This window comes from Myodes glareolus, chromosome 11 (genome assembly GCF_982192425.1).
Source record: "Myodes glareolus chromosome 11, mMyoGla1.1, whole genome shotgun sequence".
Taxonomy (NCBI): Eukaryota; Metazoa; Chordata; class Mammalia; order Rodentia; family Cricetidae; genus Myodes; species Myodes glareolus.
Window position 1 is genome coordinate 10,780,863 of NC_142036.1, and position 5,661 is coordinate 10,786,523.

Below are 5,661 nucleotides of genomic sequence, written 5' to 3' on the forward strand. Positions count from 1 at the left end.
CAGTGTGACTCAAAATGTTTCTTGTTTATCAGGGATTAAAAACCCACCCAGAACCAGGAAATTCTTACTGAGTATCCATTTCCATTTCTACTAAGAAGCACAAAGCAAAAGTCAGTCATAAAAGAAAGCAAACTTCCTGGCTTCCTTTATCCTCTCAGGAACCACCCCCAATGGAAAGCAGCCCTCAGGCTCAAGATGAAATCCAAGATGTAGCTGAGAAGCCCTATCTCCTTTACACAGAAGAGCATGGATGTCCTGGTGCTGCTCCTCTTTCCAACCTGTAAGTGTTTCAGGGTTTAAAGAGTGAGAACTAGGTACATCATGTATGAACTATTTGAATGATAGTGATGTTGCTTTTCCCCAGGTGCACAGTCCCAGGTCCAGGTGAAGGAATCAGAACCTGAACTGGTACAACAATCACAGACCCAGACCCTGTCTCTCACCTGTACTCTCCCTGTGTTTTTATTAACCAGCTATCATGTACACTGGGTCCACCAGTCTCCAGGATAGGTACTGGAGTTAATGAAAATAATATGGTAAAATGAAAACACTGATTATAATTCAGTTCTCAAATCCTGGGTAACCATCAGCAGGAACACCTCCAAGAGATAAGTTTTCTTAAAACTGAACTCTGCAAACTGACAACACAGCCATATATTACTCTACCAGAGACACCGTGATGAAACTCCAGTGTGAACCTGTATGAAACCTTCCTACAGAGAACTCAGGAACAGCAATCAATAATAAGGGTCAACAGAGACTCGCCAGTACTAGCACAAGACTTTTCAGAATGCTGAATCAAAGCAGGTGCTCAAGCCCATGAAGGGATGTCTTCTCAGATTCTTGGCTTGCTCTGTGTATCAGAGATATTTTCCCATTGCAATCCTCTAGAACTAGTCTGTACTAATTTTTAATGCATCTGAATATTTTTGAAGTCCCATTTTCCACTGTAATCATTATTTTTCTATACAGCTTGTGATCTCATATGAACAAGATAGAGAGCATCACACAGGGAAGACCTGGCTATGGTGTGGGCAACGGGATCAATCTTGAAAAGACTCAGAAGTCATTGAGACTGGGGTCCCTAGATTCACAGCAAGATTCAGTTAATTTTTCAGTTAGAGTAGAATTTAGGATTTTGGTTAAAGCCAACAGAAAATGCAGGAATACCCTGGCAGGACTTATAAACCATTAACATTGATTTCCTACACTCTATCATCCTCATATGAAACATAAACATAAAATTTATCATTGATCCTGGCTATACACTAGTACTTATAACATGGTACCAAATAGCATTTAAGCTTCAGAAGCCTGCAAGAAGTTCTTGGCTAACATCCTGCTTAAGGTGTCCCTGAGTTTCATGACCCTTTCAGGAAATCCTGTCAAATTGCATTGTAATTTGTAGGTCTTAGAATTTATTCTGGTCTTCTTGGATTCCTGGTTTGTAATCAATTTGTTTTTTGGCTAAAATGAAATATGATACCTCTACCAAGGTATTTAAACACACTTTAAAAGTTTACAAGATTTTAATTTCTATTTCAGTCACTAACTGGATGAAGGCTGTATGATCACAGGTATTGTATTCATCAATCAGATTACAGAAGAAGGACGAGTTGGGCACTCTCTCCACTGTTGCTGATAGTCTTAGCCAGAATATTTTATTTATTTTTGGGAATTTTCCTAGCACCAGATTTCTCCCTATCCCCATAGTGTCTCCCTCTACCAAGATATCTCATTTTTTGTTCTCCTACTCAGACCCTCCCCCAACAAAACCATCCTGTTCCCTATTGTCTTCATCCCCATCACCTTCCTGCTACCACTCTCAACTCCCATTTACCTGTGATATCTCATCAAACCCCTTTTCCAGGGCAATCCATGCATCCAGTAGCACAGAAACTGAGAACAACAATGAATAAATGGGATCTCCTGAAATAGTAAAGCTTCTATAAGTCAAATAACATGGTGAATAAGACAAAAACAGCCTGCAGAATGGGAAATGATTTTTGAAAACCCCACATCTGACAGTGTTAATCAACAGCATATATAACGAAGTCAAGAAACTAGATATCAAATACTAAATAATCCTTTTTAGAAATGGACTACCAATCTAAAAAGAGTACTCTCAACAGAAGGATCTGAAAGAAATCAAAGACATTTAAGGAATTGTTCAGCATCCTTAATCGTCATGAAAACGCAAATAAAATCTCTGTAAGATACCATTTGATACCAGTTAGAATGACTAATTTCAAAAATACTACTGATAGCTTATGTTGAAAAGGATACAGAGTAAGGAATCATGCCTCCGTGGCTGGTTGGAGTGCAAACTTAACCAGTCACCTTGGAAATCAGTATGGAAATTTATCAGAAAAGATAGATCAATCAACCTGAAGACCTAGGTATACCACTCTTGGAAACACATCCAAAGGATGCTCAAAATACCACAAGGACACTTTTTCATCAATGTTCATGTAAGCATTATTCAAAATAGCTAAAACCTGAAAACTATCTAGATGTCCCTCCACCAAGGAATGAAGAAAGTAAATGTGGTATATTTATTCTATGGGGGATTACTAAGTGGAAAGAAATGACAATATAAAATTTGTGGGCAAAAACATGGAACTAAAAAAAAAGGCATACTGAATTAAGTAACCCAAACTCAGACAAATATGGTATTCATTTACTCAAAAGTAGATACTATATGTAAAGCAAAGGATAATCACTATAATCCACAGTTCCAGAGATACTAGGTAACAAATTGTACCCTTAAAGCAAATGATTTTTAAAAGACAAAATCCATTGTCAATATGGAATTTTAAACCTATCTGAATGTTAATGTCATTGAGCCAATCTCTTAAATGTCCTTAAAATTCTGATGGTAATGGAAATGACAGCTTAAGAGAGAAGAAGGTTCTAGGAGAAGATAAGACAAGAGAAACTATCAGAACATATTGTATGAAAATATTATTATCCAAAATATTAATTAAGAAATGAATTTTTAAAAAAACACTTTATGTGATGTCTGGAGTGTTGTACACACCTTTAATCCAGTCACTAGGGAAGCAGTAATAAGAAATCTCTCATAGTTTAATATCTGATTGTTCTAGACAGTGAGTACAAGCCAACCAGAGTGACCCTTAAAAAGAATGGAGGAATGGTCGTTAATCATTTTACCTGTGAATATGTGTTTCTGCAGGTGGAGGATATGATGTTTGTGTGTATGGGGGGGTGTATGTTTGGATGAGTGACATATGTTTTCTGTGGTTTAAATTAGACAAGCTGTCACTGACTCCACATCCATCCTTTCTGAAATTATAGTAGTTTTTATTCTGTACCTGTCATGATCATCATACCTAAGCAACATGGGAAGGAAAAGATTTATGTCATCTTAAATCTTATAGTCGATCATGTAGGTATATCAGCACATGAAGTCAGAGCAGGAACCTGGAGGTGGAAACTGAATAGAAAACCATAAAGAACCCTGTTTATTGGCCTGCATGCCCTGGTTGTTCAGCATGCTTGCTTATATAAACCAGGAACAACTTCCCATGGATGGCACCACCCCATCCATCTGTCTAGACCCTCCTCCATCAATCATTACTCAAGAAACTGACCCCACAGTCATTCTTTCAGAACAACCTGATGGAGGAATTTTTTTCAAATGAAGTCTCTTATTCCCTGATGACTGTAATTTGTATTATGTTTATCGAATTCTAACCCACCACAATGTACAAGCTTGCACTACCACTATAACATGACCTATTAAGTGAGTCTCCATGTGTCTACCAGACATAAGTAAACAGATAACTGATAAAAGGCTTATGGATGAGAATTTACCTATCAAACATAATATAATTATATGTAATAGGTGGATTTACCACAAATTCTTAATCTTTACAAATAATTTGAGAAAGTGAATAGGTTGAGCCACATGAGGTAGGACCCAAATAAGTCACTTGGGTATCCTCTTAGATAAACACTTGAAATAACATGTAATAATGTTGGTGAGCTTCTTCATTACAAGTTATCTTCTAGACAAGTGTTGAGAATAAGAATGATTTCACTGACACCAAGTGAATAAACTTTAAGTTGTTTCTTAAAGTAGGGTTACTAATAACTAAGTGGCCCAATTCCATATTAAGTTCAGTGCTGCAATTTACAGAGTTAAACAAATGCATTTAGGTTATGATACACTGTTATGCCTGCACTGCATAAATGTGAACTCACTTAGCGTAAACACTCCTATGTTTTGCTTGCCAGGACGGCACAGTGTGATTCAAACTAATTCCCATGTGTCAGGGTTTGGAAATACAAACAATAACAAGAAAAAGTTAGAGTTCCCATATAAAAATCCTCTAAGAAACATAAGACAAATCTCATTCACCTGATGGAAGTGGAAACCAAGTCCTGTGCTTTCTTTTCTTCCCCCTCAAGAGTATGTGCCAATGCAAAGCAGCCCTCAGGCTCACTATAAAAGCCCAGGGCTCTCTGAGAGGCTCTATCTCCTTCTCACTAGAGCTTCCAGCAAAGCATGGCTGTCCTGGTGCTGCTCCTCTGCCTGGTGGCATTTCCAAGTTGTAAGTGCTTCAGGGTTTCAGGAGAGGGACCCAGACATGTCATCTATTTAATGTATGACTGACTGCGATGCTGCTTGTCTCCAGGTGTCATTTCCCAGGTACAGCTGAAGGAGACAGGACCTGGCCTGGTGCAGCCCTCACAGACCCTGTCTCTTACCTGTACTGTCTCTGGATTCTCATTAACCGGTTATGATATGCACTGGATTCGCCAGCCTCCAGGAAAGGGTCTGGAGTGGATGGGAACAATATGGGGTGGTGGAGCCACAAAGTACAGTTCAGCTCTCCAGTCCCGAATCACCATCAGCAGGGACACTTCCAAGAATGAAGTCTTCTTAAAATTGAACAATGTGCACACTGAAGACACAGCCGTATATTACTGTGCCAGAGACACAGTGAGGAAACCCCAATTTGAGCCTACACAAAAAATACCTCCTTATAGAGACATCTGGGACCACCAGAGGGCACTAAGAAGCAACAGGAACTCCTGAAAACCAAAAGTAAGGTTCACTTCAGACACTAAGAAGTTTAGAAATATGCTTCATGACCTTGAGTTTTAATACCAGAACCTATGGTTTCATCTTCCAGCCAAGCACATTCTGAGATCCCTCTCATTTGTCATATTATATTCAACCTTCTATGTGTATATAGATCAATTTTTTCTACATACCCTCTATATTTTTCAATTGCTTCTGATTACCATAAAGAATGACATGCAATTTAATATATTTTGTGTTGTGGTTTGTTTGTGTGTGTGTGTGTGTGTGTGCGTGTGCACCAATTAAGATTTCAAAAGGAGTCTGAAATTAGGACATTTGTTGACTTAAACTTCAATATAAATCTGAGGATTTTGAATATTTTGCAATATATTCTTTTTGTTTTTGCATGTGATTGAGAAACTGCATCTTCTCTGTCAAATTCACTTTCAAAGGGGACTGTCTGAGAAGCCATTGATAATGACACTGGGACTTGTTTCCTCTGCATGTTCTGGATTTTTGGGATCCTAGTCAGCTTGGATGCTCAACTTCCTAGACCTGGAGGGAAAGGGGAGGAACTTGAACTTCCCACAGGGCAGGAAACATTGACT

The 5,661-nt window shown here is 38.5% G+C and overlaps 1 pseudogene; it reads left to right on the forward strand.

Annotated features, from left to right (window-relative positions):
• Positions 1–4,531: 4,531 nt before the first annotated feature.
• Positions 4,532–5,065, forward strand: LOC148120382 (Ig heavy chain V region PJ14 pseudogene; annotated as a pseudogene).
• Positions 5,066–5,661: the final 596 nt, after the last annotated feature.